At 43.4% G+C, this 22,054-nt stretch overlaps 1 protein-coding gene across 13 annotated transcripts in view; it reads left to right on the forward strand.

Moving 5' to 3' along the window:
* TLN2 (talin 2) overlaps window positions 1–22,054 on the forward strand; it is a 451,133-nt gene that overhangs the window by 62,082 nt on the left and 366,997 nt on the right. The window lies entirely within an intron of this gene.

A 22,054-nucleotide genomic window follows, 5' to 3' on the forward strand; every position in this document is an offset into this window, starting at 1 on the left:
AAAGGACTTTTGTCTTTTCTTTTAGGGACATTTTCCCAGTGGATTGTGTCCCTCTTATGCAGAAATGAAAGCTGTGTTCAATTTGAGAAAATCACCTTCTTGGGGGGCTTTAAAGGGTATTCTTGTTACTGTCCCTAGATGCCTGAATGCTGAGGGTGGCTAGCCTGCTCTCAGAGAAGCTGGAAGCCAGCAGCTAGCCTTGACGGTTACCCTGACGGAAGGAAGAAGAGTATGAGTTGGCTGTGCAGGGATGGGTGTGGATGTTTTTTATAAGATGGTAGATTACTTGCCAGTTCTTGCTGGTGAACTTGCAGATGTTTTGGAGCTCTGCTTTTGTGACATTTGCTACAGTCTCCTAACCAATTACATAGCACAGCCTGCAGTGATGTGCTGTCCTGCCTTTCTGTGGACTTGGCAAGTAGTTTATATGGACTTTGAAGAATGTACCCAGTGAAGATATTAGAACAAACCCTGTGGACCCTGAGAAGCAAATGGGGGTGGCCAAGTGTTCCTCACAAAAGGAACAGGAGAAGGCCTGTTTCTCTTGCACTGGAAGCTGATAGATTATTGGAGTTTGTTAGGGCTGTCACAATGCTGCAAACTGGTGCTTCAAATGACAGAAATGTATTCCCTCAGTTCTGGAAGCTAGAAGGCCAATATGCAAGTGTTAGCAGGGTTGGTTCCTTCTGAGGGCCATGAGAGAGGGAGGCATCTGTACCAGGTCCCCCTCCCTGACTGGTAGAGTGTCTCTCTGTTTTTATGTCCAAATTTCCCACTTTTTAAAAATATGGAAACAGGTCATCTTGGATTAGGGTCTACTGTGATGTCCTCATTTTATCTTGATCAGCTCTGTGAAGACCCTAATACCTTTCTGAGGTACTAGGAAGTTAGGACTCCATATAATTTTTGAGGGGACACAATTTAACACTAACACAGGTTGTTAAAGTGATGTGTGTAGAATCAGACATCCGACACAGTATGCTTGTTTGTGAAGTACTTTTTAGGCTAAGGTCACCTTGGTGGGTTAAGAGTTGCTGAATTTTGTACCTGCCAGTTTTACTGACCTATCCTTGGCACTTTGCTGTTTACCAAGGCTTTGTATTTATATTGCCATCGTAACAACCCTGTAGGGCAGGTATTGTTTCTATTTTGAGAAAGCTGAGGTGTACCAAGGTTTCCAACACTGAATACTGGATTCTTCTCTATATCATAGATTTCTCCTAAAACTCCAGTGATACTGAAACTTTGAAATGCATAAGAATTTCTTGGAGAGGTTGTTAAAAAATACAAATTTGGGAGACCCTCTGGAATACCTCTGAATCAGAAGCTGAGTCTGCAACCAAGCAATCTGTATTTTTTTCTTGTCTCCCCTGGAGATTTTTTGATGCACTCTAATATATGAGAACAAATGCCCTCTACCATGGACATACTTCATTTCACTTTTAAAGATTTATTTATTTATGCATACAAGAGCTGGGGTACAGGCCAGAGACACAGGGGGTGAGAGGATTCACCAGAGACAGAGTGGAGAGCAGAACAAGCCGACTGACCAAAACACACTGCTGAGCGGAGCAGCAGGTGAGACAGGAGAGATCTGCTTCGCCATGTGGGTTGCTCCCTGGCTGGGCAGCAATCGAACTCATGCTGCAGCCTGGGGATTGCTTCATAGAGCGGTGCTTAACCCCTTGCGCCACCAGGGAGGCCCTATCATGGACATATTTTAGAGGGGAACCTAACCAATAACACCAAGTTCCTATTTGACTTTTGTTGATGGCTTGTTTGGAGGCATCACGGAAAGGTGCTCACTGAAATGCTGATACTCTCAAGCCCCAGAGGCTCTCCTCTTATACAGAACCTCTGCCATCATGCTGAGGTGCAGGGTCTGAGCTCTTTAGTTGTCAAGGCCATGCTCACTGTTCCTCAGCTAATGGAAAGTAAATCTGACTAGAACTTGAACTTTCTGTGTTGCTGAAATGTACCTTGTATGACAGGGACTAACTTGAGGGTGTGTGGTAACAAATAAAGAGCTCAAATTGGAATACTGAATCGGAAGCTGAGGTTGCAACCAAGGTATCAAAGCAGAAATAAAACCAGAAAGAAGATAAGGCAAGAACACATTTGTGATTATTAAGTATTTATTGCTAGCAATGTATTCACATTCACGAAAATGTGCTGGCGCATACCCAGTGTAAGAGAATCACCTGGAGAAATTTTAAAAACAGATTTCTGGACCCTGTCCCTAGAGATTTTTCTTTTTAAGGTGGGCTCAAAATTCTGAGCCCCTGGTCTGGGCATCACATGTAGCTTATCTGTTGATGATACAGCGACATTCTCTCTGAGTAAAGAAAACATTTCTAAGCCTTGACCATTTCATTAACCTATATAGATTGTAACCAATACTCCGGATCAATGCCCAAGGTATTTCACCATCTTAACTTTATATTAGGGGTTATATAACAAAATACAAGCCCTTTTAGCTAGGGCTGCATTTGATCAGTTGGTCATCACCATCAGAATTACCTGGGATTAAGGTTAAACAGACTAGCTACTCAGTTCCCATAGATTTAAAATTTGGTATATGTGTGTGGGGCCCAAGAATGTATATTTTTCACTATAAGGGGTATATTGAAGTTTGAGTGTTACTGAGCAGGAACTTGAAAATCAGTTCTGCTTTTTATCAGAATGGAGTCACCATATAAGATCATAAACACTGTTCGATTGATTGTTTACAGGGTCATTTTCCATTTTCTGTTTATAATGCTGTTGTCTTGTCTGGAAGTTACCAGGACCTCATTCTGTAGCGGAGTTGTAATTTTAATAAATTGTTAGTATGCTGTTTGAATAATCACTCTCCCTCCCTTTTTTACATAAACACAGGTAGTTCATTTTAAGAAGCCTTAAAACAAAAGTTATGTTCCTTTTTCAGGTGAAGTCCTTCGGAGCATTGATAGTATATGAAATTTGTTAGATATTTTTAGAGTTAATTCCAGAAAGCTTTGTGGGTTTCAGACTACCCAAGTAGTTAAAGATGACCTTTGGTAGAAATCCATTTGTGTTCTTGGGTTCTCTGTGCATATTTTTTTTTTTTTAAAGTTAAGTGTTCTCATATGAGGGGGCAGGTTGGGAGAATGGGCCTCACTCTTATTAGTAAAAGAGATTCAGTTGCACTGACCTTGGTACCTTGCTGTATGCCTTGCAGATATTTCTGAAAATTGATTTTTTTCTTCCTTGGATACAGGATTCTCACTTCTGTGTTCTTCCTTGTGGCAGAATGGAACCTTCACTTTTCAAAAGAGGTGTTGAAATTAATTTTGTGTTATTGGGCCATACATGCCCATTTCACTTTATATAACATTCCTTTTTTTTTAATTTTTTTTTAAAGATGTATTTATTTATTTATACAAGCACTGGGTACAGTCAGAAGCATGGGAGGGTGAGAGAATTTACCAGAGCCAGAGCAGGCAACAGAACAGGCAGACTGATGAAGAAATACACTGCCGAGGGGAGCAGTGGGCACAGCAGGAGAGGTCTGCGCGCCATGTGGGACCCTCACTGGTGGCCTGGGATCGAACCCGCCCAGCGCTGCAGAGGCTGCAGGCAACTTCGCGCTCAACCGCTGCGCCACCAGGGGAGACCCATTTTATGTAACATTCTTAAAAAGTTAGGGACGATAAACTATTTCTAACATTGCAGTAGGAACTGCATGTTTGTCAAAATTGATAGAACTGTGCACCTAAAGAGGATGAAATTTATGGTGTATAATAATGTTTCAATAAACCTCACTCAAAAATGTATCAGGGGAACCTGTCACTTTAGCCATCCTTTTTGTGGATTAGTTTGCTGAGGAAAGATTCCTTTTGTGATGCAAATGATTTCCCCAGGCTTCTTTGTTTCCTACTTGTTTGAAAATTGTTCTGTGTGCTTTATCTGGTTGGTGCTTCTTGGGGTGGAGGAGTGGACTGGCGCAGGGCTACTAAGGGATGCAATTGGCCTCTCCATTCTTCTTGATAATTTTCATCCTAGCATCACATCTAGTACATGGCAGTGTACTCAAAGCTTTGGGGAATGAATGCACCATCATTTTGATGGAGAAATGAAAATTCAGAGAGGCCAAGTGGCTTGCGCAGATGTGAGGGCAGCAAGGCCAAAGTGGGCGAAGAATCCTTCAGGCCATCTCCCTTCCAGGCTCGCACCCTTTTCACTGTCCTTTCTGCAAGTGTGTCTTGTAAATTCATGTTAGAAATTTGGAATCTTTTAAGCCAAGCTGCACCTGTATGCTTGTTACGGTTCTAGAGGCAGCCTATAATTGTGGAAGATCCCTGACTTGGAAGATATTCTTCAGTTTGATAGTTATTTTTCTAAGTGTCTGAGGTGCGTGGTGGATGAGTCCTGAACAACACAGACTTGCCCTCATGGGAAGCACAGTCTGGGAAGGAATGCATGGACAAGGGCTGTTAAACCAAAGGAGTGTTCAAAGGATGTGGAAACCTTTTACACAATGGCCACCATTCAAAGTGTGTTCTTGGGTGAGTCACCTAACTTCTGTAAGCTTTCGTGTCTTCAGCAAAATAGAGGAATTGAAGACTTGTTGCAAGGATTCAGAGAGAGAGGAGATGATAGATGTGGGTTGTAGTGGCAGGAAGGCCACAGAGCAGGTTTTCTATGATCCTATGCTGATGGGGTAAAGGAGAGTCCTAGAGCCCTCGGTGGCTGTCTTAGGCTTTTATTGAACTTTTACATGTAGTGCAGCAACCAGGTACATGGCAGGCAGGGGGTGCTGGGGGGCCAGGAGGCCAGTAGGCCTCCTTAGCGCCCGGCGCCCCCCCACCCCCCACCAAGTCTTCATTCTGGCCTTGTCTGGCCTTCTCTCTCCTGCTTCTGCTTCTCTTGGTGAATATCTCAATTCTGCTGCCATGGCCCACAGAAGTAAACAATGCAACTTATAACAATGTAACAAATGCAGGTACCCCATCCTCAGGGCAATCCTAAGGGCAGGAGGGCAGAAAAGCCTGAGACTCATTTACCCTTCATGAGTACACTTAGGATTGGAGTTTATTTTTTCTTCTCAGTTTTGGATCATCATAGAACCAGTAGGGAGATGCATTGGAGGGCTGTGCTGGTTGGTTTTGCTCATTGGCTAATGAAGCCGAGATAGGAGCAGAGTTTTCTAGCCTGGGAACTGAGTTGTGGTTAATTGGTCTGAGATAGGGATGTCTTCAGTCCTTCCTCAGTGCCTCAGGGGCTGCCAGAGCTTAGTTCTACCAAGATGATCCTTTTCCAATTGCAGGGTAAGTGAAAAAGTGTCAGGCTTTTCTGCCCTCCTGCTATTAGCATTAATGATGGATCCCTGCTGTCCTACATGAGTGCCTGATGGCGGACACCTGGAGTAGGGTGCGAGCACGCATAGGTGGACACACCTGGGCTGATACTGGGCTTATAAGGGCGCCATCACGGGGATGCCAGCAGAGCAACAGAATGAGCAGGGGAACGAGAGAACAAGAAGAGAACGAGAAAGAGCAACAGAAGTAGAAGCAGAGACCATGAGAGAATGGCAGAGAGCCCAGAAAGAGTGAAGACTCGCAGGGGGCTGGGAGGCCTGCCAGCCTCCAGGTCCCCCAGCCCCTGCCTAGTAAAAAGAGCAATAAAAGCCTGAAAAGCCACCAAGGGCTCCAGGACTCTCCTTTACCCATCTGCCCAGATCATAGAGATCCTGCACTGTGCCTTGCTGGCACTACATCAAGTATATCAAGGCTTGGGAAAATTTGAGGGAGAACTTCTCTCTAACTGTGCTTTGTATACCTCCAGAAACAAGAGCTAGGTTATTTTAGATTTTAAGTGAACTGAAATTAATAGTGGCATCAGTTCTCTTAGCAAAAGAAGCCAAGAACACCACAGGCTTCAATGAGAGCTGTGGATGAACTTGACCAGGGACTCCAAAATTCTCTGACAATAGAACTCACCTGAGTACTTGTTAAAATTCTAGCTTACCAGGCCTGTGCTGGTCTGGGTTGGGGTCCTGGAATCTGTGTATTTAATAGCAACCCATGTGATTCTTATCAGGGATAAGACTCTTACCAGGAAACACTGCATTAGATCATACACACATTTCTGTGTCCTTTCTATTTGAAGTTGATCCATGAACCAGCAACATTGTATCACCTGCAGACTTTATGGAAATGCAGAATGTCTGGACTCCACCAAGCCCTACTGACTCAGAACCAGCATTTAATAAAATCCTGAGCTAAATGTCTATCACAGTATATTTGCAGCAGGGCTCGCCTAGTGGGTAGGGACACCTGTCATCATTTTTAACCAATGAGGTGGTTGTAACCAGGTCTGATGACCTCTTGAAAAACTGGAAGAAATGGTGGGCCTGGGATTTGAACTCCGCTGTCTGACTCCATTTTGAGTGCTCATCCCACGTGGTCTTGATTAAGGTTCTCACTGACTTTTAGGGTCTGGACCCAGTCTGATGTCAGGGCTCTCGCTGTCCTGTTAATGTTGCACCTGGGAAGAGTGATGCATGGGGCCAGGAGAATAGCCTGGAACCACTCAACTGTGTCATAATTCTCAGTATCCATTAACACTGTCAGACACCTTGCTGTCCCTGGGGGATGACTTAGATTGGAATGTAAAAAGATAGCAATTTTGAGTTCTTGGAGACCTGTGGGGGTTTCTATCATACCAGCAGTGGGTCCCTGAAAAATTTGTTTTATCTCCATCCAAGGACAGGATCAGATTGAGTGCAATTTTTCTAATGCTCCTCTAGACTCTTAAATCCTTCTCCAAGAACAATGTCAGAGAAAATACCCGGCAAGGCATTTGCCAAATGGCTTGAAATAAGCATCCACACACATTTCCAAAAAGACAATTAGAAGCTTATTTGAGGAACTAAAGGCCTGCTGTGCTAGACATTAGTTGGAGAGAGCTCAGTGCCCATTTGAGGAACTCTCCAGGGGTGCTTTCTCATCACAGCCCTGCTAGGAGAAGCTGAACTGGGGAAGGGGAGAGACCCCAGGCTTGGAAGATAGGGAAGGGAGGAAAGAGAGAATGACTTGCTCCAGAAAAGGGAACAATGGCCATATCTTCTCCCAGGAGAACTGGAATCTTTGCAGATATAATCAAGTGGAAGAGTGAAGGTCCTCATAAATTAATCAACACGTGGATCATATTACTAGTTAACACTGGTGTTATGACCTGGAAGACTCTGGAAAACTAAGTTCTGAAGAAGGTCAGGGACTCTGCACAAAGTCACATTTTGGGCCAGTGGCAAAACCTGGGTCAGGATCCAGGGAGCTTGGGTAGCTGTGTGTTCTGTGTCTTATGCCCTGCTGCCTTCTTTCTGGGAGGGAAGATGCTGAGAAAATGAAACTTTACAATGATTGGATCCAGATGTGCTGGGCCTACTCCTCTTTAAAGATAGCATAATGGTTTATTTGTTTATGTACTTATAGAATATTTCCCTCTGCAGTTTCCATAGATCACACTACCTTTCACATATGAGGGATAAAGATCAGGAAAGAAAAGTCACCAGCCAGTAAATATTGGGTTATTGGGGATGTTATAGCAGGCGCTTCTCTTGGCTGAAGGCAGCAGATGGAGTGCCCTGTGGCACAAAGGAGTGGGAGCCTCTGCTCTGGAAATGGGCAGGATATCTGTGTTCCAAGTTGTACTGTGGATTTATATGCACTTGCCCAAGTTTGCAGGGACAGATGTGTATTACATTTTAAATTTAAATTTTGGGAAGACTAAACCTATATAGTGAGGCTTTCAGCTTAGTAGTGGATCCTAAAGGGCTCCAATGTGTAGGGAGGAGGAGGAGGTAGCTATTTCTACAATGCATAATTGCTTGTGGGGAAAATCCGGTCTGTAATGTTTATGCCACACAGTTTAACAATAGATTATACATTGCCTCAGTTAAAATGGTTTAATGTGTGTGCTCATTGGATTTGGTCCACTAGACTGAGTTTTGAGGGGACCCAAACCCTTCTTTTTGTTCAGTGGTTTAGGGACAGGGTTGTTAAATGATTAGAGCTTCAGCTGCAGTGGTCAAAGGAGATGCCTTGGAGAAATTAGACTTAAGCTAGAGGCAAAGTGCACTGCATTTTGGTGTCCTTCCATGTGGTGTTGGCTGTGTCAGCAAGACCTTTACAACCTCTCAGTCAAGTACCATATTGGTTGAACTCAGTACACTATTAACAATAAAGATGTAAGTTGTTGAGAAATCAAAGATTCTAGATTATAATAGAAGGAAGCAGTCAGCGGTGTCAGAGGTTTAATTTGCTTTGAAAATTGGAGGCAAGTCCATGCTTTGATTTTAGTGGTAGAATACCAGTGTTCCAGGGGAATTGGGATTGAGAACCAATGGGCCTGGCTCTACTACAAGGTCAGCCTGATAGAAAGCTGTCTCCTGGCTCTGTCGTTGGATGGGTAGCTGAGCTGTGTGTTCATTCGGCAGGGCTACTCAAAATGTGATGTGCGGACGGGCAGTCCCAATGTCACCTGAGAACATATCAAAGTTGCCCATTTTCCACCAACTGGATCTTAACTCTGATGATGCCTGGGAACCTGTGTTTTAGTAAGTTCTGTGGGGTATTTTGATGCACACCAAAGCTTGAGAGCTGCTGTTCCATGGTGGGCTGGTCGGTTCTTAAGCAACAGAAGCCATTTGGAACTATTGTCTGAAAGGTCCTTTTCCACAGTGTAAAGGCAGGACAGGACACAGTGCAGGTTCTCTGATCCCATGCAGACCGGGTAAAGGAGGAGTCAGAGTCCTTAGTGGGTTTTTGCAGGTCTTTTATTGGGGTTCACCAGGCATATGGCAGGCTGGGGGGCTGGGAGGCTGGCAGTCCTCCCAGCCCCCAGCAAATCCTCACTCTATCTGGGCTCTCTGGCGTTCTCTCTGCTTCTGCTTCTTTGCTTCTCTTCGGCTTCTTTCTCGGCTTCTACTGCTGCTTTCTCTGCTTCAGCTTCTGCTGGCGTCCCCGTGACGCCGCCCTTAAAAAGCACAGTCTTAGCTCAGCTGAATCCCATCTACCTATGCCCACACCCTATTCCAGGTGCCAGCCATCAGGCATGTATTCAGGACAAGGATCCATCATCTATCCTGATGGCAGAAGGGCAGAAAAGCCTGATATTTTCTTTACCCTACACACAGCATTTCATGTTGGGTTGCTTTCTTGTTCTGGTAACCCAGGCCAAGTTGATGGGGCAAATAAAGTTAGATTTCCATTAGTGCTCAGTAATAATTAACGGCAGTCCATAGTCTGGAGGAATAGGACAGTCCAGCTCTTCTCTGTATGAGCTCTGCAAAAAGCATGCTCTGTTTGTGACTCCAGGGGTAAATGTAAGCGCTGTTACTCTCCAGCATGCTTTTGCCAGCCATGAGCTGTCAGGCAGACAGGAGATGGACAGAGCTCAGGGAGGAAAGGGTGGGAGAGGTGCCAAAACCTGCCGAGGGCCTCACGGAGAGACAGATTTCTGCTGAGAAGTATCATAGCAAGCAGCAAGGCTGAGACAGGATGTTTTTCACCTGTGTTTCTGCTGGCTGTGTGATAGCAAAAGTGTTTGATGAGCATACTTCTCTCCAAAGGACTTTTTCATTGTAACAAATGGAAATAGAACTCTGTGTTTGAGAAACATTTCCTGGTGGAACAAGTGTTTCCAACAGAAACAAACTGAATGTTGAGATACTATTGACTTTGATTTTGAGGGAAAAGGGAAACTTTTGCGGTTTTCCATTCATTCACCCCTTGTTCTGTGCTGGGGAGTATACTCAGCTGAATAAGACAAAATTTCTGGTCTGATTTGGGTTACCCAAACGAAGGGGCACTGCCAGGCCTTCTTGGCAGAGGGAACAGTATGTACTAAGGGCTGGAGCCAGATAGTTCAGGGACTCTGTGACCCACTGGGACTGTTTTCCTGGTCTTGGGGTGTAGAGGAGGAGGAGGCAGTATGTGTGTGCAGGGGTGAGGGGTGCTGATCTGAGAGATTGTGTTCAGAGGACACAGTTCTATTTTTTGTTTTAGGATATTTGAATTGTAGATGAGTTTATAGGAGAAATCACATTATAAAACCACAATTTTCCCCCCTTTTAGTTGAAGCTGTAGTTAGTTTACAACTGCCTTCAAGAAGGTCAAGTCTGGGTGGAACTGGGTGATTCAGTGAGCAGTGCTGGGGAAGAACAATGAAAAACAAAATTTCTCAACCTTGAACACCTCTCCTGGAAGATAATGGGAAAGAAAACAATGTTTATTAGCGAATAAGCATTAAATGGGCAGCCCATCCCAGGGAACCTACCACAGGGAGGGCAGAGTTAGAGATTGCAAAAATGGAAAGAAATCTTATACTTTTATATAGTTAAATGGATACAATGCATTATATTCCTATCCTCAAGATAAAATTGCTAAATGTATTTTGTCTTTACTGCTGGAGGTAGGGCTTGCAATCTGCAGCCAGGTGACAGCTGAAGTTAGGCTCCATATTCTCCCAGGAGACTGAGAGAAGAAAACTACCTTCCCTGATTACATTTCAAAGAGGTAGCTCCTCTTTGAAACGGGGGCTCTGACTCCCCTGTTCCCCCATGTGGACATTAACCTTATCCTTGGAATTATCTCTAGACAGTAGGTCCTCATCTGAAAAGAACAGTCTGAACTAGAGTTCTACCTTGAAGGCTTTACCCCCTTTCCTGTTTCCATGCTGACATATCTTTGCTCCCCCTGACTAGATAGCCTTTGCAGACAGGGCCAGTACTTAACTAGTCCATCTATACAAGTTACCAGCATCTGGAGCCCAAGTTGGGGACTGTCTCTGAGATGGCATCGGGTCTAGAGCACCCCTTGGCAAAGCTACCTCCTTCCCAAGGCAGGAAGGTCTTGGGATGATTCTGCATCTGACAGGTGATATCTGATCCTTGTTCTTTCTGTCTCCATAAATTAATTAAAATTGTTTAATTTGTCTCCCTCCCCTCTGACTGGCTTTCTAAGATGCTTTTGTCTCTTTCCCCTCAGAATCAGGAAGAATCTTTATGATTTCTCAACAGTTTAGTTTCTGGGTTTTCTCTAGAGGAAGTGGTAAATATTTTATATGCCATTTAGATCAAGCATATTATGCTTCCTCTAATGCTCGAAGATGCTTAGAAAATTGCTTTACCATGGCCTTATTAAGGACTCTCCAAGAAACTTTGAGTTAAATGACAATGTTTATATACAGAATTTCCTCTCAGATGTTGCTTCAGTTGCCTGATCACCCTTCAATTACTAGATCGGAAAATTGATTTCCCTGTCTGATTCAGTCCTACTGTGGAGACCTCTGATTTGGCATCTGAGTTCTGGAAGAACTGAATCCAGTCTAGATAGAGGTTTGTGAATTCAGAGCTAAAATCTGAGGATTCCAAGCCCCTGGCAGTAGAAATTGGTCAATGAGGTGGTAATGTTGGAGGAATTACATATTTAGTGGGACACAAGGGTAGAGCTAGGGTTATCAGGTTCCCCCCTTATTTTCCCTCTGTTCCTCCTTCCCATTCACTTTCAAACCAGTGTCTTCTTATCTGAGTGCCCTGGTTTTATTGTCTCTGGTTGCCTGTATTCTGATGCATCTTATAGTCTACCTGATGTTAAATGTAAAGGACACAGCATGCTCCTTCCCCACCCCCCATTCTTGGATCTTGTGGCATCAGGAGAAAGGAAGGGTGTTCTTCAGAAGTTGTGTTGCTTCGGGCAGTTCCCCCATTGTGTCCAGTCTTGGGTTCCTTTATTCGTTAAATTCACTCAGTGATATGCCACTTGCAAGATTGTGGGGACCAAATATTTTTTGAAGTAACATTGATTCAAGATGTATAGCATTATAATTCGACATTTGTATACATCAGTACATTCTGATCATCACCAAAAGTCTACGTCCCATTGCCCCCATATCATTGACCCCCTTTTTACCCAATCTACCCATCCCCCTTCTCCTTATCTCTCTGGTTACCACCGTTTTGTTCTCATAATTTAAGAATTTGTGGCAACATAGAAGGACCTGCATTGGGCTAAGTGAAATAAGTCAGAGAGAAACCAAAACATACCATATGATCTCACTAATAAGTGGAAGATCAAGAAGCAGAACAAAGACAATGACTATTCTATACCCTGAATGGAGTTTGGCTCCTTGAGATCAGCTTGTACTTCCTTTCTCTTGGAGACTCCTCTCTTCTCCTGGTTGTACCTATTAGACCCCCATTCATCCTTAAGAAAGGACATTGGTGAGACCATCCGGTATTTTTCTTTTTCTTTCTGGCTTATTTCGCTGAGTATGATCCCTTCCAGCTCCATCCATGTTGCTGCAAATTGCATGAGTTTATGTTTTTTGATTGCTGAGTAATATTCCATTGTGCATTTGTACCACATCTTCTTGACCTAAATAAGGGACCAGGAAAAAGACTAATTATAATAAAGTGAAAATCAAAGTCAACAAGCAACTATAAACCAGAGACACACCGTGGGGGCGGGGCAGGGAGGAGGGGTTAGAGTCAAAATAAGGGAGGTGGGAATTGTATGGGGAATGTAACCAAGATGAAAATGCATACATTGTGCAAAAATGAAAAATGATGTAAAAATATACAAAATAAAAAAAAATAAAAACTGTTGATAATTTTGGAAAAAAAAAAGAACGTTACAGTGATTAAAAAAAACACTCCAGCCATCAACAACAGCAATAACAACAAACCCCTCAAGCTTTTGTCCTTTGAGAGCCCTTGTGCCTTCTGATGATGAAGAAAGTGAAGCTTTTGGTAAGGAGTAATTTGACAAGAAGACATTTTAGTCCTGTCCTGTCTTACTAGCGACAGGTGATGTGACTTTTGAACACTTGAAATGAACTAGAGTTCAATCATGGGGGCTATTAGAACTGAGGAACAGAATTTCTGATTTCTTAAGAACGCATTTAAACTAAAATTTGAAAGCAGGCTCTCATTGTGGTTATTGGAAGAATTTAAAGTACGTTTGGAATAACTTGGATACATGAATCAGGCTTTTCATCTGCAAACGTTATGAAATTGAAATATAGATCAAGTATTACTGATGAAGATTTTACATCCAAATTAAGACATGTGCTGTAAATGTAAAAATACACACTAGATTTCACAGAGTTGGCATAAAAATGTAAAATATCTCAATGATTTTTATGTTGATTAATGTTGAAATGATAATATTTTGGATCTACTGGATGAAACAAAATATATTACAAGGCAAGTTCACCTGTTTCTATTTACTTTTAAAAAATGTGGTTACTAGAAAATTTAAAATCATTTGTATGATATGCTTTTTATTTCTATTGATGGTGCTGTCTTAGACCTTGGTATCTGAAACTAACTGGATGGCCTCCAGGAAATTGCTGGTGCCAGAAGTTCCTGGAGAGAGTGATGCTTTCTGGAGTCTTCCTCAGTGGTCTGCTTATGTAAGAGGCAGAGCGGACCACTTACAAACACCAAACCACTGGAGCATTCTCCTTATCTCAGAAGAGCCTTCCTGGGGTCAAGTCTGAGACAGCATCCTTTCTGTAAAGGTTTTGCTGTTTCAGGAGGAAGCCTGAATTATTTATTTCCTGACAATTCCATGGGCAACTCATCTCCAGTAATCTGCTTTTTGAAACATGGACCTCCACCAGGGTTCTTCGAGGTTCCTTGTTGATTCATCTTTACTCTGTTCTGACTTTTTTTTAAAACATTTATTTATTTATTCATACAAGTACTGGGTACAGTCAGAAGTGCAGGAGGGTGAGAAGATTCACCAGAGCCAGAGCGGGTAGCAGAACAGGCAGAAGGACCGAAGTACACTGCTGAGGGGAGCAGCGGGCATGGCAGGAGAGGTCTGCGCGCCATGTGGGACCATCGCCGGTGGCCTGGGATTGAACTGGTGCTGCAGAGGCTGCGGCAGCTTTGCAGCCCAGTGCGCAACCGCTGCGCCACCAGGGGAGGCCCTGTTCTGATTTTTTATGTTGGATCTTCGATTGAAGAACAAAGAAAACCAATCAGCTTTATAAAATGGGGAAATTTAAAACATGGACTCACTTTATAGCAGATATGCTGAATCCCTTTGTGGTCCAGAACTTAATGTAGCCACAGTGAAGTTGTGGGCCAGGTGAGGTATCCTGCCCGCTCATGGAATTGCATTTAACTTTCTGAAAATGCTTATTTTAAAAGTTAATGAGGTTTGAGTTGAATAAATATTTTCAAAAGAATTTCATGTCGCTTGGATGATAATGGCTAACCAGATCTGACTTTAAAAAAATTAGTTGGGTATGCATTAGTTGGTTATTCAGAAAACATCCAGTGTATTTCGGTTCGTCTGCCTGTTCTGCTCCCTGCTGTGTCTCTGGTGAATCCACTCACACCCCCATAACTCTGGCCTGTACCCCAGCTCTTGTATAAAAATAAATAAATCTTAAAAAAAAAAAGAAAAAGTTAAAACTAGCAAGCCAACTGTAGAACTGAAGCATACAGCAAAGGAGGGGGTGGGATGGGGTCAAGACTGGGGAGCGAAGAACACAAGGGAATGTGGTGATGGTTCACGGGTGATAAGGTGGCTGAAGAACTATGGAGGATACAATGATATAAAAAAAGTTAGTTAATAAAGAATAACTATTTTAATAATGTTTATTCTTCCAATCCATGAGCAGGGGATATCTCTCCATTTCTTTGTGTCTTCTTCTATTTCTTTTAACAGTGTTTTATAGTTTTCTTTGTATAGGTCCTTTACCTCTTTTGTTAGGTTTATTCCCAAATATTTGATTTTTTTTGTTTCAATAACGAAAGGGATGGTTTTTTTGATTTCTTCTTCTTCAGATTTATTGTTTGTGTATAGGAAGGCTACTGACTTTTGCGTGTTGATTTTGTATCCTGCCACTTTACTGAACTGATTGATGAGTTGAATTAGCTTTTCTGTGGAGTTTTTGGGGTTCTCTATGTATAATATCATATCGTCTGCAAATAGTGATAGTTTGACTTCTTCTTTTCCTATTTGGATTCCTTGGATGTCTTTATCTTGTCTTATTGCCCTGGCTAGGACTTCCAGTATTATATTGAAAAGCAGTGGTGAGAGTGGACATCCTTGTCTTGTTCCAGATCTTAATGGAATTGCTTTCAGCTTTTCACCATTGAGAATGATACTGGCTGTTGGCTTGTCATAGATGGCCTTTATGATGTTGAGGTATGTTCCTTGTATCCCAAGAATTTCAAGGGCTTTTATCATGAATGGGTGTTGCACTTTGTCGAAAGCTTTCTCAGCATCTATTGATATTATCATATGGTTTTTATATTTCTTTTTGTTGATGTGTTGGATAACGTTGATTGATTTTCGGATGTTAAACCATCCTTGTGTCCCGGGAATGAATCCTACTTGGTCGTGGTGAATTATCTTATGGATACATTGTTGGATTCTGATGGCTAAAATTTTATTGAGGATTTTTGCGTCAGTGTTCATTAGGGAGATTGGCCTGTAGTTTTCCTTTTTTGTGTTGTCCTTGTTCGGTTTTGGTATTAGTGTAATGTTGGCTTCATAGAACGTGTTTGGTATTGTCCCTTCCTTCTCAATTTTTTGGAAGAGTTTGTGAAGGATAGGCACTAATTCGTCTCTGAATGTTTGGTAGAATTCATTTGTAAATCCATCAGGTCCTGGGCTTTTGTTTTCGGGGAGGTTTTTGATTACCATTTCAATTTCGCTAATTGTAATTGGTCTGTTTAGGTGTTCTATTTCTTCTTTATCTAGCTTTGGGTGATTGTAGAGTTGTAGGAATTTGTCCATCTCCTCTAGATTGTTAAACTTGTTTCCATATTACTGTTCATAGTAGTTACTGATTATTCTTTTGATTTCTGCTGTGTCCGTTGTGATTTCTCCTCTTTCATTGATGATCCTGTTTATTTGTGCTTTCCCCAGCAATTCCACTCCTAGGTATTTACCCAAAGGACACAGAAACATCAATTCCAAAGAACACCTGCACCCCTATGTTTATAGCAGCACTGTTTACAATAGCTAAGCTTTGGAAACAACCCAAATGCCCAAAAATAGATGACTGGATCAAGAAGATGTGGTACATCTACACCATGGAATATTACTCAGCATTCAAAAAAGATAAACACATGCAATTTGCAGCAACATGGATGGCGCTGGAAGGGATCATGCTCAGCGAAATAAGCCAAAAAGAAAAAGAAAAATACCGGATGGTCTCACTCATAGCAGGAATCTAGAAAACTTAAATAAGGGACCAGGAAAATGAATAACTATAAGAAAGTGAAAATCAAAATCAACAAAAAACTATGAACCAGAGACACTTTTAGGGGGGCAGGGGCGGGAGGGGAGGGATTGGGGTCAGAATGGGGGGGCTGCAATTGTATGGGGAATATAACAATAAAATTTATTATTTAATAAAAAAATAAAGAATAACTAGGAAAAAGATTTATTAGAAAAGCTGCTTTAAGCTTATTTGTTATCTTTCAAATCCTGTTTTATTTTTAATTAACCCCAAACACTATATTCAAGCCCATTCTCTATTTTTATTATGACTTAAGTATTAATTTTCACATCACATTGTCATGTCCTATGAAATGATCAAATATCCATTTATGTTTAAAAAAAAAAAAAAACAAAGTGCAGCTATCTGGAGTGAAGATGGGGACCAGGGATATGATATACTCCCCTGATATACACTAATGGGTACTTGACTTCAGATTACTTGTCTGGAAGATTGAAAGTAGTTAGCTGCTGTTAATTTAAAATCCCGGTATTGTGAAACTTGTTTCTTCTTGAAAGATCTGAGTTGTAGGTCATCTGCTCTGCGGTTTTTCAGAGCATGATAACCAGAGTTATGAGAATCCTGGAGGCCTCCAAAATGAGGATACCAAGAATTCCTTCTCTTCTGAGTTGTTGTTCTCCCACTGTCATTTCCTCAAGGGTCCTAATCCTGTCCCTTGGCACCCCATATCAAAATGCCTTCTACAGGAAAGCCCCCATGCCTCATTCTCTTCCTCCTGCCATGTTTTATTCTAGCTACACACAGTTGTTCTTAATCCATCTTCAGTAGGCCTCCCTGATATCCGTGGGGTTATATCTCAATGCTGTCATCGTGATGGCCTGAGTTCGATCCCTGGCCAGGGAGCTGACCCAAATATGGTGCAGCAGACCACTCCTGTCTTGCCCGTTGCTCCCCTCAGCAGTGTATTTCAGTAGATCTGCCTCTTCTGCATCCCAGTCTGTGTCTGGTGATTCCTTGCACCTCTGGGCTATATCCCAGTTCTTCTATGCATAAAATAAAACAAAATAAATGTTTACATCTTAAAAAAAAATCCATCTTCAACAACTCCTTGTGTGGGTTTCCGGATTTTTCATCTTGGCTCTATCCTTTGACTACTGGTTTTCATTCTTGGTTGAAAACTTTCTCAACCCAGCTTTAGAATTGGAAGCTGGCAGTGCCAGGACCTTCTTCTAAAGATTGATTTAGAAGATTGTAGGGTGGAGCTTGGGGCATTCTTTAAAACCAACCTCAACCACACAGTCAGTCAGACAAGTCCACATACAGCTGTGTTGAGGTCTTATGCACGGCTGGCCCTGTGCAGAGAGCGAGGTACTGGCGGCTGTGACCTGGAGGTTGTCCTAATGCAGCCCCCGATCGTGTTAGCTCTTAGAAAGTTATCCAGAGGGGCCTTGTTGGTGGCACAAGGGATTAAGTCTCAGCACCATGAAGCTATGACAGCCACTGCAGCACAAGTTCAATCCCTGGCCAGGAAGCTGACCCACGTATGGTGCAGCAGACCTCTCCTGTCTCCCCTGCCCGCTGCTCCCCTCAGCAGTGTATTTCAGTCAGACCAGCTCTTCTGCTTCCCACTCTGTCTCTAAATCCTCTCATCCTCTACACCTCTGGCCTGTACCCCAATTCTTGTATGCATAAATAAAAAGTAAAGGTGGCAAGGGGTTAAAACGCAACTCTGAATCTAGCCACAGCCACAATCCTGGGCTGGCCAGGGAGCAACCCACATGGCACAGCAGACCTCTGCAGACTTGCCCTCTGCTCCCCTCAGCAGTGTATTTCAGTCAGTCCACCTGTTCTGTTCCTGGCTCTGTCTCTGGCGAATCTTCTCACCTCCCCACAACTCTGGCCTGTACCCCAGTTCTTGTATGTATAAATAAATAAATCTTTAAAAAGAAAATAAAAAAAAATCTTACAAAAAAGAAAAGTTATCCAGATGCGATCTCCACATCACCAGTGCCTAGCTCTATGCCTGGCCTGTAATGGGGGCCTGTAAGTCTGTATGGAGGAATGGCCCCATGAGCCCCTGAATCTTTTCCACACGAACTGTCAGTAAAAATCAGATTTTCCTTGTGTCTCCTGAAGAAACAGATTTTTTAAGACATCGTATTTAGTACTTTAGTGGACTCTGATTTCACTTGATAATGTTCCCTCTCTGCCACAGCTGATCTTGTTAGTGGTGACCAGATGTTAGGAGTAAGGTGTTAGGGAAAGGAGTGATTACAAGCCCTCGTTTCTGAATTGAAACTGTGGCTCTCTTGACACCTGTGAGACACTCGATAACTTCTGTCCAAGGCTTATTTTCCTCATCTGTAAAATGGGGATAATAACAGTAACAGCTTCAGTAGGTTGTGCTGGGATTGAATATGATGCTTGTAAAGCCTGGGATAGAGTAAGCGCTCACCATTTCTATTAAGCCTAAAGATTGTAGTGATGGGATGGTTGTGGGAGCCCCATAAATTGTGCTTTTCTGCACTTTTCACTCCCCAAACTGATGGTCATGGCTTGAGCTTTTAGGAAGGCGCACTCACAACTGTGATTGTCTGTAGGAAAGAGATGGACAGAAAGCTGAGTGGTGAAGCCCTCGGACAGGCTTGGCACTGTTTTCTGTGAGTGTGAGGTCTGCAGGGGGCAGGAAAGTGGACTCTGATGCTGACAGCGGACAGCAGAAGAGCTAGCTGTGGAGCCACCCCATTAACGTCTTGGATCCCCGCTGTGCTCCTCTGGTTGCAAAGCTGGCTTCCTCCTGGGGCCTGGCTAGTGAGTCCCCATCGGGCTGCTCATTAGGGTCACTTGGGAGCCCTTAAATCACACCAGTGCCCCACCTGAGACCAGTTTAGTCTACGATGCCAAGGCTGCAACCTGGGCTTCCTGCTTTTCTTAAAATATCCCTGGATAATTCTGATGTGCAGTTAGAGCTTTACTTATGGGACGAGTAAAGCCCAATGACCTCTGGCATGGTCTTCTTGTGTGCTTTGAATTTTCTCCCTGGGATATATGTCCACAAGGCCACGTGGTCTCGTCTCATAGTAGAGGTAGTGGCATTGATGTCAATGGAATCAGTCATGAGACCAGCCCTTCTCAGCACTCCAGATATTGGGCAGGTTTAACAAGGGAGGTTTCCGTAAAGCACTGGAGAGACCAGCATACACTTGTGTCCATATGTTAGTGCTGTGGATTGGATTAGGGAGTAGACTTTGGGGTTCTCCTGCTTTGGCGTTCACCTGCTTTCTTTCATTTGTAGGACGGCAGAGTTGTGGTTTGTTGTGTAAGTGGTGTGAAATGCTTGCGTGGACTACATCATCCTTGGATTTAATGAAACATGGAAATTGCTGACGCCCAGGGTTGGAGTCTCAGTCTCCCTGCCTTTTGCTTGATGCATTCAGCATGTGGTTTTTGCATTGTTGCCTTTAGTAGTAGCTGCTGCAATTAACTTGCCCTGATTGTTTTTGGGAGAACTCACTCACCACCCCAATGTAAGAAGTCAATGTCTTGTAAGAAGTCCACGGAGAGCTGTCAACACCGACTCGTGTTAGAATTGTGAGGAGACATTGAATCCACCAATTTGTTTGTGGTCTTGACTTTCTCTCTAAGGCCTTTTGACCAATTTTGGGTGAGGGTGGCAGAGCTAGTTATGGGAGTTTCCTTTGTCCAGTGCTTGGGAAGTGGTTACTAAAACACACCCCATATTCATTTAGTTGGAAGCATTTGTCCTAAGACTCTTTCTAGTGAAGGTCCTGGAGAGCCTATGATGGGGCTTTAGAAGTGATACTTGAATGCTCTCATCATGCCTTCATGTGGGACAGCCAAGTGCTTGTGTCATGGCCTAAAGTGGGGGTCTTTTCCCCTCCCCCATTTTCATTTTACCATTTTGGCAAACACCTAACAGGCACTGTACCAGATATTTTGGGAGATGCAGAGAAGCAAAGCCGTTGCTGCCTCCTGGAGCCTCTGACTTACTCTGGGAGCTGGATATGTAGCTCAGACCTTTGGCTCTGACTTGGCGGGGAGGAGAGCAGCTTCTTGGAGAGAGGGGACTTCTGCTGTGGCATTTGTTGGTAGGGCTTGGGATTCTTTCTAATTGGTGAATTCTATAATGGAAACTAATCCTCAAATGTGGCAATTTGCCTAAACCCACAACTCATTCCTAGTCAGATCATTGGTATCATGGTGTGCGTGTGTGTGCGTGCGTGTGTGTGTGTGTGTGTGTGTGTGTGAGAGAGAGAGAGAGAGAGAGAGAGAGAGAGAGAGAGAGAGAGAGAGAGAGAGACACGCAGACACACTCCCAGAGCAAGCTGGTGCTACAATCCTATCTGTCTTCTGTGGTTTCCAGTTGGTCTTCAAGCTATGTATTTGTTTTTTAATTCCCTCAGCAAACATTTTTCTGGGAGGCCCTGCCTGTGGTGAGTGCTGGGGACAGAGCTGACTATAGTGCCAGCTCTTCACGGGCTAAGATTCCAAGGAAAGCTGAGCTAGGTGGGGACTGGAAGCATCTGGATCAGAACTACCTTGTGAGTTTGGTAAAAATGGCAGTCTTTGCTCCATCCCAAGCCACTAAATCTGCTTTTAAAACAAGCCTCTCAGATGCTTCCTCTCCATTCATAGCTTTTCACAAAAGTTTGAAAAGTTTTGCTCTGGAGGTGTTGCCGTCTCTTGAATGAGAAATGATGGAGTCCCAGATCACTGGTGCAAAAGGGCTAGAGAGGAAAGAGGGGGCTGTTTCAGAAGGCTCTTCAGGAGGCAGAGCCAACAATATGTGTGTAATGAGGGTTGTCTAGGAGGACCAGGCGCTGTTGGCCTTGGGGCTTCCGAGGGCATTGTCAGTGATGCGGGTGGGGTTGATTTCTGTGCACTTTGATCTTGAGGTCTGTGCATGAGCCTCCTTCTTGTTTGCAAGTGTTAGGAATTATAGGTCAAAAAAGAAGGCAGGGATTGTACATCTCCCAGGAACTGTTGTATATATATGTCCTGCTGAGGTTTATGCTGGGAGCAAAATAAGTTCTGTCTACATGAGCCTGCCTTGTTTTTGTCCTCCTTGGCCGAGCTTCTAATAACTTGGTCCCCATCCTTAGATGACGCTTTATTTCCCTAGTGACTTGAGACCCCCAAGTGGGTGCTGAAGGCAGTGGAGGAGAAAAGCAGCATTGAGATGGGCGGAACTTGACCCTGTTCACCTCTGCCAGGTTGGAGATGAGATCAGCTTGGAACTCTTGCCTTTTGCAGCAGGTCCAATCCTGTGGGTTCCCAGGTCATCTCCTAGGAGTTCCAGAGGTGCCTGCTCTGCTGCTTAGGCTGTTCTAAATGATGCTGCCTCTGTTCTAAAATGTATTTACTGATTTAACCTTGGGTTTCTCAACCCTGACACAATTGACATTTGACTGCCACTCATTCGATGCTAGTAGGACTCTTGTTCCCCAGTTGTGACAATGATAGATGTCTCCAGACACTGTCAGATCTCCCATGGACGGCAAAATCACCCTGGTTGAGAACCACAGATTTAATCATTATTCACCGAGTCTTTTTTATGTAATGGGAACTTTGTAGTGGAACCCGAAAGTCTGTTCTGCAGAGAAATTGTGAACAAGGTGAATCTTAGACTTCTTAGGAGAGATGTAGTTGTTTGGGGAGTCTTAGCATAATGAGTCTTGGTGTTCTCTATGTCTTCTGCATCAGATTCATGGCATGGTGTTTGGTGTTGCCCTTGAGCTTGGAAACTTCTTTTTTTTTTTTTTTGCCTCTGCTAACTTTTCAAAGCATCGCCTTTGGGCTTTAC

The sequence above is a fragment of the Talpa occidentalis genome, unplaced genomic scaffold (genome assembly GCF_014898055.3).
Source record: "Talpa occidentalis isolate TD23 unplaced genomic scaffold, MPIMG_talOcc4v2.1 talOcc4.11, whole genome shotgun sequence".
NCBI lineage: Eukaryota > Metazoa > Chordata > Mammalia > Eulipotyphla > Talpidae > Talpa > Talpa occidentalis.